The following is a 14435-nucleotide window of genomic DNA, read 5'->3' on the forward strand; positions in this document are numbered from 1 at the left end:
TTCATCAAGTGTGTTCTTGTATTTGTAGGGGCACGTTATTGGTATATACTAACAACGAAATGGGGTACGACGATCCCTGTACATTAAAAAAAAAAACTCAAAATCTAATGTTTAATAGCTTTTGTTATTTACAATTCTACCATGCCTTTTTACTCTTTTGTTCATTGTTTAATAGCCTTGTAGATCCTTTTTACTCTTTTATCCAATGTTTTAATAGCCTTATAGGTATTTACCACTAAAGCCTTTGTTATTTAATTTACAATTTTACCATACCTTTTTACTCTTTTATCCAATGTTTAATATTCAATGGTGTTGTTTATTTGCTTTATCCAACATCTAATACCCATCTCTCTTTCTCGTTACCAAACAGGCAAACATATAAGATTATTTTGAATGATCAACATTCCATTTACTTGATTTTTTATTTTAACTCTTTTATTATTTGTACTTTTATTTTATTCGAAACATTTATTTTTTATGTTTTTATTTTACTTTTTAGTGTTTAAACCTCTTGAAACCTCTCTTCTAAATCTCACAAAATTTCATTATTTTTTATATTTGTATTATTTTCAAATATTAGTTAATTGGTTAGAAATATTCTTTCTAATATTAGTAATAACCTAATTCTTATTCCTTTTAACTATTTTCTATATTTTAAATATTATAGTAAGGAACTTCCTAAAAATATTTTTTATTTCATTTCCATTTTTTGAGATAGATTTTTATATAATTTTTTTTTTTGAAAAACTATTAAAGTTGTTAATGTTAATTTTCTATTTTTAAAGAAAATTAAAGTTTTTGCTATTAATATCTATTGTCTATTATTTAGACTTTAATGCCCTTGTTTAGCGTATGCACACTGTTTTGGTTGAGTATCACGTGGATCAATATGGAGAAGGGAGAAGGGAGAAGGGGGGGGGGGGGGGGGAACTAATTCCATAATTAGGGGAGAGACCGAGAGAGTGTGTGTGGGTGGGATTAGGGTTGTAATAGGATCGGATTTACATTAGGATTGTAATTTTCGGAATTCGATATGAAATCCAATTGGACTTAAAATGGATTTGACTTCAAATCCCAATGGGCTCGGATGGAATTTGGATTTAATCTAAGTCTGCTTTAAATTTTCTATAATACCAAGAAAATTAAATTTATCTTCTATTGATATCAATTTTCTATTGTTTAGACTTTAATGCCCTTGCTTAGCATAGGCACAAAAGCCTTGTTTTGGTTGGATAACACGTGGATCAAAATGGATGAGACAGAAAGAGAGGTGTGGACCCAATGTCATAATTTGGGAAAAGAATGAGAGTGTGTGTATGTGAGATTAAGGCTATAATAGGATTGAACTGGGATTGGATGTAGCAAAACCCAATCCGTTTATTGAGAAGCTACATCTGAATCCAATCAGGCTTATAAACTGGAGGATTTGGATTTTATCCAATTATGTTTTAAATTTTCTAAAATACTAGAAAATTTTAATTTCTAATTTTTAATTCTTATTTAATAAATTAATATAAATATAACATGCTAAATTTATTATATCTATAAATTTATATATAATATAATATAATATATAAAATATGTTATTTTAAATATTATAATATAATTGGATTCAGATTTTAAGCAAATCGAATGGGATCGATTTGCTTAATTTATTAAATAAGAATTAAAAAATAAAAATTAAATTTTTAATTTTTAATTCTTATTTAATAACTAGGGTGGAAGAGAGAAAAGGGGGAGGGGGGGCCGCCATAATGGGGTGAAAGAGAGAAGGGAAGCGGGGGCAAGAAAGGGTTATGTGCGAATGAAAATAATTTATTTTTCTATTTATTAAACTACTTTATTTTCTCATAACCCTGCAACGTACGGGCCCTCCGCTAGTATATATTGAAAAAGAAGGGTGGAGCCCCTGTTTTGGCATCCAGAAGAAGAACGATAATGAAAAAAAAAAAAGAATATGCTAGATGAAACGTCTATACATGGATGTTAGTAGGAAGATGATGTTTGATCTAAGATGAGAAGAAGATGGTGAAAACATTGATTGCAGATACCGAGGGCGGAGCCCCTGTTTTGACATACAAAATAAGAACAATAATAAAAAATATTAACATAACTGATGAAACACCTCTACACACAGATGTTAGTAGAAAGATGATGTTTTATTCTAAGATGAGAAAGAAAGATTTTACAATGGGATTGGGAAGAAGGTTTTCTAAGTGGAGTGGGAGTTATTTTTGGTAAATTACTAATATATTATGACTAACTTTGGAGAGTGGTGGGAAAGGGATAAGAGTATAATGACGTGCCTTCATGAGAGAGCAAATAAAGTTATATGAAAGAGGGGCCGAGAGTTCTTCGTCGAGATAATGGATAAAACAAGGCCATATGTGATGTAGCACCAACTAATATATATATATAGATGGAGGTCATTGAACTAATGCTCCATTCTTGGTTGATAAAGTTAGGGAGCTCATGTTGTTCAACAATTTTTACACCCTAAGTGGGAAGACATTTAGATAGGGTGGGAAGATGTAGGATTTCATCTCAATTGGGTAGCTTATGTTGTTTTACTCATCATAAGAATGCTTATAGGGTGTAAATGGAGCGTATTTGAAATAGGGGTGCAATTTGGGCAGGCCAAGCCCAAGTCAGAACCGTCCCAACCCAAAATTTTACATGGGATGGGATTGGATTTTCAGTCCTTGGTCTAGGTTCGGCCCCAAAAAATCGGGCTTTTTTATTTTTAGGGCCAGGCTTGGGCTTATCCCTTAGGTAGTCTGAACCCGCCCCAATTATATACATTTATACACACACACACATATTTGTGTAAATGTTGCATACATATTTGTATAAATATTTTACATGCATACATAAATATATGAATATATATATATATGCATAAATAAATTTATATATGTATAATTTTAGAATTGGCTTATTGACCAACCCGAGCCTGAGCCCAACCCGAGTGCATCAAATTACAAGGCGGGCTGGGCTCAAGTTGGGAAAATCGGGCTTGGGCCATAAGACCAAATTTTAGGGCTAGGTTTGGGTTGACCATAAACCCGGTCCAACCCACTTGACTTGCACCCCAAGTTCGAAACATTTGGTACATGTTAGAACTGTAGATAAATACTTATTCAAATTTAATTTAATATCCGTCAAATAGTTAAAAACAATAATCAAAATCAAGTTTGTTTAAAGGGCCATTTACTAAAAGACCCCCTATAGTTTGCAATCAATTTACTTAATTGACCTTTCATTAGATGAAAGTTGAAAATGATAATGATAGTACTAACATCCATTCAAATAAATTTAATCAAAATAAACTAAAAACAAAAATTCCATTTTTGCCCCTAGTAAAACATTAACCACCACTATATATTTCTCGAATTGGTCAATTTTGTTTTCAATACGAAAAAGTGTTGAAGTGAATTTGGAATAAACAAAACGGATCCATACCCCTAAACATTTTCCACTTAGTTTAGGGGTACTTTTGGAATAAACAACCATGGGTCCATGCCGTTTAACATTTTCCACCTAGTTTAGGTGATTATGTTACTATTTTCATATGGCAAAAGCTCCAAAACAAATAGTTCTTAATGAAAGGTTGATTAAGTAAATATGTTGCAAATTATAAGAGGTGTTTTAGTAAAATGCAAATTATAAGATAGGTTTAAGTAAATCTGTGAAACTATAGGTGGTATTCTAGTAAGTGACCCTTGTTTAAATAATCGAATATTAGATTTTATTCAAATTTGGAATTGTAGTATACAAAGAAGGAGAATATAAGAGGAATAGGAGGATAAATAGAAAAATAATGCCTAGTGTGAATATTTGCAACTTTCAAGTAGAGGTGTAAAGTGGGACGTCACCGCTCGCACAAATTGCGGGTCATGCCACCCTCCCCGATGAAAAATTTGGTGGTCAGCCTGACACAGCCCATGGCCCAGGCCCATGTTGTGCCGCGAGTCGGGTTGGCCTGTGGACTGAGCCTTGGGCCAAGTCCGGCCGTGCATCAGGCCAAAGCTATTTATTAAAAAAAAATGACAAAACACTTAAAATTTTAATTTTATATGAATTTTGTGTATACAATTGCTTATATATACAATAATTAAATAAATTAGTATAATAAAATTTAAAAAATTATTTATATTTATTAATATATTATATACTATATATTATTATATAATTTTATAAAAAATATATAAATAGTATATATGGGTCATGTCGGGCTATGATGGGTCGGGTTGTGGGCTGGGTCGTGCTGGCCCGTGGACCTAAAACCGCAGGCCCAACATGGTCTGCATGATCGTGTCGGGCCTGGCACGGCCCGCAGACCGTTGTGCCGGGCCGATCCAAGTTCGTACCGAGTTGTGGGCGGCACAACCCGATTTAAACCTCTACTTACAAGGTAGAAATGCAAATGCACGAGGGAAATACTGCAATTGAAATATGGCAAATGCACATACGTGGATAGATTTCAGATCTCCTACCCACACCTACTCTCATTACACCCTACCCACGCCTCTTCTCATTGTGGGAAAATCGATGATGTGGAAAAGATATGGTATGGGAAGAGTTTTGACCAATCAAAACCCACCCATGAATTTTGATAAATAACATCTGATTGGCAACCACATTTAGGATTTCAATTGATTGGTTAGAAGTTTTTCAGATATCATATCTTTTCCATATCATAGTCCAACCCTCTCAATGTACAACTATTAATGCCATATGGGTAGGAGATCTGAATTCTTGTGGATAATTCATATGGGGTTTGGGCTATTAGACTGAGGGTAAGAACAACATGTCACATAGAGATCTACTATTTACGATTGTATGTTGATGCTCAAGGGCAAGGCTGAATCAATCAAATGGGAACGGGATGCTCGAGCACCAATTAAGAGTTTGAGACTAAGGTCTTGTAGAAGGGATTATCTTTGATTCCCAAGAAACCATGGCACACTCAAGGTGATATTAATGAGGATGTGCTTCTTTTCTCCATCGTATAGAGAATACTTCACCTCATACATATCTAAACCATTTGCCTCAAACTCTATTACTACCATTGCTTTAGGGTTAATAGTAATTTTACTATTATACCTTGCACTATATGATATTGTTGATTGAAATAAGAGGTCCATTTAAGTAAAATCCTTATACTTTTTATTTTCATATGTTTATTATCTAACCATGCCATCTCATATTAATTCATTTTGACTTAGATGTTTTTGTGTCAAATACTTTGATCAAGATGATTGAACCATTAACCTACCACTGAGAAAAAATGGTTTCATCTTTTTGGTTACACCCCTTGGTAGGGTGACAATCAACTAGTTTTGGTTTGGATTCAAACCTTATTAAAATGGATTTGGATGGTCCATTATAATTATTGGATTGGGCCAATCCAAAATAAATTGGTCCATATTCTTATTGGTTTGAATTAAACCTAAACCAAATTTCCAATAATCCGATCATGAAGCCAAACCATTGTCCAATTTGAAATCAATCAAAATAGAAAACAACATAAAATCACTTTTATGAAAGTACAAAAAACAACATAAAATCACTTTTATGAAAGTACTTTTACGAAAATATTTTTATAAAATTAATTTTATGAAAGCACTTTTATTAAAATACTTTTACAAAAGCATTTTTACAAAAGTACTTTCATGAAAGCACTTTTATAAAAGTACTTTTACACAAGCACTTTTATGAAATCACTTTTACAAAAAAAAAACTTTTACAGAAGTACTTTTATGAAAGCACTTTTATGGAAGCATTTTTAGAAAATCACTTTTATGAAAGAACTTTTAATAAAGCACTTTTACAAATATTTTTATTAAAACACTTCTACGAAAGCACTTTTATAAAAGTACTTTTGTGAAAGTACTTTTTCAAAAGTGCTTTTATAAAAGTACTTTTACAAATGCACTTTTCCAAAGTACTTTCAATAAAGTGCTTTTGTAAAATCACTTCTATGAAAATATTTTTATCAAAGTACTTTTACATACTTTTACAAAAATATTTTTATAATATAATTTTATGAAAGCACTTTATAAAAATGCTTTTACAAAAGCATTTTTACAAAAGTACTTTCATGAAAGCACTTTTATAAAAGTACTTTTACACAAGCACTTTTATGAAATCACTTTTACAAAAAAAACTTACAGTACTTTTATGAAAGCACTTTTATGGAAGCAATTTTAGAAAATCACTTTTATGAAAGAACTTTTACAAATACTTTTATTAAAACACTTCTACGAAAGCACTTTTATAAAAGTACTTTTGTGAATACTTTTCCAAAAGTGCTTTTACAAAAGTGCTTTTACAAAAGTGCTTTTACAAAAGTACTTTTATAAAAGTACTTTTACAAATGCACTTTTCCAAAGTACTTTCAATAAAGTGCTTTTGTAAAATCACTTTTATGAAAATATTTTTATCAAAGTAATTTTACAAAAGCGCTTTTTTAATGCTAAAAGTGCTTTTATATAATTTTTTATATTTCATTCAGTTTGGATTGGATTGAATCCAATCCATTTATCATTGGATTGGATTTGGTTTGTTTTAGATTTAGACTGGATTGGGTCCAGTCCATTTATAAGTGGACTCACATTGGACTGAATCGGGTTGGACCAAATCTGTCCAATTGACACCTCTACCTCTTCGATAGCAACCCTGGCCTGGGGCAAGTTGATCAATCCTAAAAATAGACACAAAACAAAGCAAAGTATTAATCAATATAGTTATGTCCATTGACACGAAATCCAATCACACCAATTTATCCTATTTTGAAATGTGCCACACCTCTCCTCTATTGTTTGGATGTCATATTTATGTAATCAGATTGGATTCAGATTTTACGATTTGCATTGATTTATAATTGGATCATATTCAGATTTGACTCCATCCGAACCGATTAAAATTAAAAATTGATTATATTATAATGTTTATTGATTTTAACATATAAAATCATATGGTTATATTTAAAATAATGATTTTTTTTATAAGTTATATTATACATGAATTTATATACATATGATAAATTTAGTATGTTATATTCACATTAATTTATTATATATAAAAGTTGAAAAGCAATTAACTTGTATTTTTTTTTTGTATTTTTAAAAATCAAAGTGAAGTCAAATTAAATCCAATTTTGATTTGAGTCCATTAGGATTCAAATTCAAAATTGAGGTCTTCAAATTCGATTGGATTCAGATGCAAACTTTCAATAAATAGATCAAATTCGGATTTTGTTCCTTCTTATATGAATTCAATTTGTTGGCCCTAATTCGAACCATCACCTGACAATGATTTTGGGTCAAGATCTATTAAAACATAGGAATTTGTCAAAAACTATTCAACCTGGGCAATTGAACCTAGGGGTGAGCATTATTCGGTTAAAACCGAAAATCGAACCAAAAATTTCAGTTTTGATTTTTTTCGGGTTTTGGTTATTTCAGTTTTGTAAAATTTTGGTTTTCAAGTTTAAAAATTCGGTTAACCGAAAAAACCGAATTAACTGAACTTTATTGTCTATGATATATATATAAATTTGGTTTTAACTAAAATAACTGAAAACCGAGCCAAAAATTTCAAAATTTTCAATATTTTGATTTCAGTTTGATTTTTCATTTAAAACTTTGGTTTATTCAGCTCGATTTTTAATCGAATAAACCATTTGCTCACCCCTAATTGAACCGCTGACCCATTTGACCTAATGACCGATTCATGGGTTGCACACTAAATGTGTATGCAAATTCTCAACAGCCATAACTTTGTGCTTTGGTGTCTGATTGATGTGATTTTTTTTTATTTTGGTAACTTTTCGAGATCTATGCGCCCCAAGGCACCCTACCCCTCTATTTTTTGTGAAGAAAAACTTTTATGGCCTCAAATTGCAATTTTTAATTTTTTACAAATAAAAAGTTAGAAATTGAATTAAAAATATAAAATAAATATAAAACGATACATATATTACATATAGAATATAATTATACATTATTTATTGATAAAACATGTATTTATACACACACACACCCCCATATTATAAATAGAATGATGACATGGCAGCACGATCAAACCCATTTCGGACGATTGAACCAGTGACCTGCGACCTAAATGCAAAAGCGATCTGGCCTCCGGGTTAGTTTTTGAAACATTGATTTTATAATGCTTTAGTTCTATTAATTAATTTTAAAATTTCTTTTGATTAATTGTAAATTGTGACTATGTGTTGATGCACAATCAATGGTATTGGTATCAATTTATGTTATATATGTGTTTCACATTAACATATTCTATTAAGAGCACACCATAATGCAGAACATGTCATTTATTGTATCTCATCGAAGAACAGACCACACTACAACCTACTTAGCACATGGTGGGTTCTAGTACCATGGTCCTAGAATACAATATGCTACTGCGGTGTGTTTTTAACAGCTAAACTCTTCGACCTAGCCAGAGATGGGGGAGGGGTTGAGACAAAATCTTTGATTTGAACTCATTGGATCTAAGAGAGAGAGAGAGAGAGAGAGAGAGAGAGAGAGAGAGAGAGAGAGAATATCTCAGATCTGAAATAAAAGAATGATAGAGATTTGAACAAGTTGGAGAGAAATGTCACTGGTGCAGATCTGTTGCTGCCACCACTACCTCCAGTATCATTGCTTGATAACATAATCTCCTCTTCTTCTTTCTTTATTTCCTTCTTTTTTGGGTAAAATATAAAAATCTCCCTTGATATTTCTAACAATCATAAAAACCTCCCCTGTAATTTTACTTTAACAAAAACCTTCCTTAAAATTTTAAAGAATTCAACAAAATCTCCCTTCCGTCGTTGACCCAGACGGAAAACAATAAAGTTACGAAATTGCCCTTCATTCGTCGAGGCATCATTAATTGCTTCTCCCTCCCCGGCTCTCAACATGTTCTTTGTTAGGTTGAAGTTTTGAAACGATCGTGATGTCATTTCATTTTTTCTTGGCTTTGTTTTGTTTGTAGAAGGAGAACAAGAATGAAGGCGAGAAGAAGGTTGGTGGAGGGAAAAAGGATGATGGTTCGATTACCGTGGTCTTGAAGGTTGATATGCACTGTGAAGGTTTCGCCATGAAGGTCAAACGATCTATTAAGGGTTTTGAAGGTACATAAAAACATTAGAATTAATCTTTCTGTTTCTCTTGTCATTGGTGTTAAAATAGCACCTGTAGCATCTTTTCACAGTCCTATTTCAAATTCCTTTCGTTTTTCTGAGTACAGACACACATAAGCCAACGAGAAAGAAGTAGAATCCTTTTCCTGGTTTTTTCAAAATTTTTTCTTTCTTCTTCTGGGATTTTACAGAATTGCTTTGAGATTGGGATCCATTGCTCCCATCTCTGCTGATTTACTTACAAAATATTTTGGGAAGAAGTAATTTTGGTTTTTCAAACTGGAGTTCATTGTTTTGATTTCCCCTTTTCTTATAAAAATGTCTCTGTATTTAGATTTCACCGTTGCTTTGACTTCTTGGTGCGTATTAGACTCAACTCTGGTTTCCTACTTCGCTTAACCTGGTTTACATCTCTTCATTTTCTTGCCTTTAAATTTTAATCATCTCTTCATTTTGCTGTTGCATTCTGTGGTGGATAAAGGTATCGAACACGTCAAAGGAGACAGCGGCAACAATAATCTAGCCGTGGTAGGGAAAATAGACCCACTGAAAATTTGAGAGTGAGTAGAGTAAAGAAGACAAGAAACCAGAAGAAAGGCAATAAAGAAGAGAAGAAGGAAGACTACAAGAAGAAAAATACCATAACAAGGGTTGAAGGCAATGAACAGTAATGGTGTCGCATACAGAGACTTGAACACAGGATCCTATTGGACAAGTAGGGGCGATTCTGGTAATTTGAAATATTTTAATGATGCTTTGGTGATTTAATCATGGGCAATTTTGTAAATTTCATAGTTTTCTATGGGTCAATGATAGGAGGGATATTTTTGTTGAGTTCTTTAAAAGTTGAGAGGAGGTTTTTGTTAAAATGAAACTATAAGGAAGGTTTTTATGATTGTTAGAAATTTTAGGGGAGCCTTTTGTATTTTAACTTTTTTTTTTTTTTTTCTCTAGCTCTTTTCTTTTTTCCGGCTTTTCTCATAACCTTCTACCCTGTATTCTAATATAAGGCTTAAATACCTTAGATTGCTTGAACCATTCAACCCGGATGGTCAAACCATTGACTAGAAATCGGTGGTTAAAACGGTTCCATTTCCAGGTCAGTTTTAAAACATTGGATGAACCACACCTTTTTGAACAAGCCCTTAGGTTGTGTTTGGTTTGAAGGAAAAAGTAGGGAAAGAAAGGAAAACCTTTACAAACGTTGTATATATTTCTCTATCTTTCTCTTCCTTTCCCAACCTTTTCCTTCAAACTAAACATAACCTTAGGCAATGTTTGGTTTGAATGAAAAGGTAGGGAAACCTTTACAAAACTTGTATATGTTTTCTTGCTTTTCCCTTCCTTTCCCTACTTTTTTTTTTTTTCAAACCAAACACAACTTTAATGTTAGAGGGATAGACTTCATGTAATAAACTATTGGGTATTTGATGAATCAATTTTTTGTGATGTATCAATTTTTTGTGCTAAGTACCTCATCATTTGGTTTGTTTCCAAGTGGTTGATGACTCAGAGGCCGAAGTGAACTTTTGCTGGATGAGGACCCGGATGCCGAGCTGACTAGGCCGAGTTGGGGGCAGATTAGGTGTCGAGTTAAATGGGTCGAGCTGGGCAGGTTAGGTGCCGAATTGACTGGGCCGAGCTAGGCAAGTTAGGTGACGAGTTGACTGGGCTGAGCTAGGTAGGTTAGGTGACAAGTTGACTGGGCTGAGCTAGGTAGGTTAGGTGATGAGCTGACCAGAGCATTGAGTTGCCTATTAGGTGTCGAGCTGACCAGTGGCAAGTTGGATTGATTGTTGAGCTTCGTAGTTCTTTAGGCTTGCAAGGAATCAATGTCAGAGGACCCGAGGTGGCTAACTCGACGAGGTCGCTCTGATGCTTAAGTTAGTACTCTCATAGTAGACTGCGAGCTAAAAATCATAAAGTATGAGAGCTAGGATATGCTTATTTGCCCCCCTATGCCATTGGGGTTGGTGCTTCTATATAAGCATAGTTTGGTGTGGGCTTCACGCACCGCATCTAAGATTTTCGAGAAGTCGTCTAAGTGGTCTGAGATTCCTTGAGGCAACCGCCATGCACGTTGACCACCCTCTGGATCATTCAGTACGTGGGCCAACTTCCAAGGATCGTGGGAGTGTTGGGATATGCATGCCGAATTTGTTGGCGAGCACGTCTCGCAGGTCACCAGGTCGGCGCCTGTGCCAGGCCGCCAGTTCGGCGCCAGGGCCAGGCCTCCAGGTCGTGCCTGGGCCAGGCTGTCAGTTCGCACCTGGGCTAGGCTGCCAGGTTGGCGTCCGTGCCAGGTCGCCAAGTCGCGCCTGGGCCAGGTCGCCAGGTGGGACACCATCAACTTGGCTAAAGCAAATTGTTGCCTAAGTGGTTTCGGGTGTCATCTAGTTGTTCCGATGTGCCATGTGTCACAATATCATTGGAGGGCCAAATCCGCCCTTATCAGTATTGTTACTAGAGTTGAAAATAATTAAGAATTCATATGCACTCTATCATTTTCTCTTAGGCTGCGTTTGGTTGCAATGCAAACACAAATATGTACACTACATATTTACCCATTTTTCGGTTAATGAACGCAAACGCGATTCACATTTTAAACCGTTTTTACATTCATCTTGTTTGTTTGAAATCGGTGCAAAGTGTGGACCCATCATTAAATGCTCCAATTATCTTATGCTCAAATGTCTTAACTTTGGTCAAAAAGTCAAAGACAAAATTGTATTCAAAAAATAGGTATGGTAATGCACTCTTTTGAAAGTACAAAAGTGTCAGAAAATACATTTTTGCTCTGATAATCATTACTTTTTTATGTATGAAACAAACACTCGCAAACGTGAATCAGGGTACATAAATACCCCTGTTCAACTTTGTATTATAAACAAACGGAGCCTTAATGTTATTTTCCCATGACCCGTGAAATTGTACATGTATTTTCCCGTATTTGAGTTACTTGAGAAAGAAGTTTTCATGGGAAAAGCTAATATTTTGGGCTGTTTATCTGCACATTGGCATTACCTAACTTACGTCCTTCTTTAACTTTTTGACAAAGAATTTTAATTGCAAATATTCTCTTATCCATGTTTATGGTGCTGCATCATGTGCAGAAAGCTCCCAAAAAAAATTCCCATCTCCTTAAATACATTTTTGCTTTGGTGGCCACACATCAAGAACATCTTTTATTTATGAGAAATTGTTTAAAATTTATCATGAGCATTTCTTTTAAATTCACCACAATTTTTCAAAATGTCTAAAACTCACCATGTTCACTTGACGTTAAATAGACTAACAGGTGTTAACATATTACCATTTTAACCTTCATAAAAATATAAAATATATACAAAATAAATTAACGGGTGTTAATATATTATCATTTTAATATTTAGACATGAAAAAAGGAAAAAATTCAAAAAAATATTTTCAAATATAAAATACATAAAAAACATAGAAATTGCAAAAAGTATAAAAAATTATAGAAATTGCAAACAAAATAAAAAATTACTTTCAAATTATATAAACTATATAAATTGAAAAACAAAGTCAGAAAATAAAAATTGTAGAAAAAACACTAAAAATTATAGAAAACACAGAAATTGTAAATAAATAACAAAAATACAGGAAAATTTATAGATTGTAGAAAATAGAAAATTAAAAAAAAAACATTGGAAATTATAACAAAACACACAAAAAAAAGAAAATTGAAAACTGAAAAGACCATTATTTTCTCTACTTCACCATTCAAGGGTAATTTGGTTATCAAAATTGTTATTTATGCTGACATGGACACCTTTATTAAGAAGCATACACTAACGAAATGTGAGTTTTGAAAATAAAAACTTACCAACATGGTGAGTTTTTAGACATTTTGAAAAGTTGTGGTGAGTTTAAGAGAAATGTTGAAAACTCATGGTGAGTTTTAGACAATTTACCTTTATTTATTATACTATCATTTATGGGAGATGTTCCCAATGCACCACTGTATTTATGTGAGTAGCTAGCAATGCATGGTGGGCGGGCTCTCTAAAAACAACCTTACAAACAATCAACATGTTTTTCCATCTAGGAGGAGAATATCTCATTTCCACCGATATATGCTTCTTTCTAATGTTTTAAAAAATGACTCTAAACTGTATCGTTCTGGTCATCGATTTTTGAGTCATGGTTTGACCGTTCGGTCTGAACGAACGGCCTACCCGTTATGATATAAAAAATAAATAATAATAATAATAATTAGAATAAAAAATGGCTAAAAACTATTGAACAAGTCAACGGTTTGACTGCTCTGATCAATAAATCGTTGATTAATTCAATGGTTTTTGGCTAGGGACCAAATTTGAGGTAAAATAGAATCGATTGCCTAGACGATTCTCGGGCCGAATGGTCCGATCATCTGGATCAACAATGGTTCAAAAACCATGCTTCTTTCCCACCAAATAAAATAAAAATTAGGGGTATGACAAAGTCAAAGCATTTTTTATTGGTAGAAAAAAAATCAAAGCCTTTTATTATTGCCATGGCCCCACCTTGAATTAGATGAGATGACGCTTGTGGGTCCACATCATTATCAAGTTTTAGCTCTGCTATAATAGCAAAATTGAAGTAAATTACAATTGATTAGCCATGTGTAAATAATGGTCAATTTGATTCAGTTGGTATCGTAATTCCTCATAATCAGAATGATCTATTTCTCTCACTTGGTTGGTTTAGATTAGTATTGAAATTAGAGTTAGAATCGGTGGGATTCTCATTATAAAGGGGATAGTATTTCAATTCTGTCCAACCAAATACAAATAATTAGAATCCAAATAAACCATTCCAATTTTGATTCTGAACTCATACTCCTGCAAACCAAACAGACCTTAATTTACAATTTGACGTTTAGCAGTGCATCACTACATAGTCTACATTGTCACATATACCACTCATGGGCCATGGCAACTGGATGATTATATATTGAACCAATCAAGATATATCACGTCAGCCTGATACATGGACCCCACGTGTAAGGAACTGATAGTCTGATATGGTCAATCTGGATTGGCTCGGCTTACAGTAGATGATATGAACTCTCACAAATCTCAACTAGGACCCTTGCTATTAGTTGCCAGTTGCTACTGCCTACTGGTCTACAACTACGGTTATGGTGTTGCGTTGCTGGTTATAGTAAAAAACTACAATACCGATAACAGCAGCGGGCAGCCAATAGCCAGGCCAATTGCGAACACGACTTAAGTGAGAGAGAGAGCAGGGTTATTTGATCGTCCCTCCATGA

At 33.5% G+C, this 14435-nt stretch overlaps 1 long non-coding RNA gene across 1 annotated transcript; it reads left to right on the forward strand.

Annotated features, from left to right (window-relative positions):
• Window positions 1–8930: 8930 nt before the first annotated feature.
• Window positions 8931–10072, forward strand: LOC148880976 (uncharacterized). The gene is made up of 2 exons (XR_016105234.1): window positions 8931–9148; window positions 9639–10072. It is a non-coding gene; the product is annotated as an uncharacterized LOC148880976 (long non-coding RNA).
• Window positions 10073–14435: the final 4363 nt, after the last annotated feature.

Source organism: Nelumbo lutea, chromosome 1 (genome assembly GCF_056320005.1).
Source record: "Nelumbo lutea isolate HS-2025 chromosome 1, American lotus-T2T, whole genome shotgun sequence".
NCBI lineage: Eukaryota > Viridiplantae > Streptophyta > Magnoliopsida > Proteales > Nelumbonaceae > Nelumbo > Nelumbo lutea.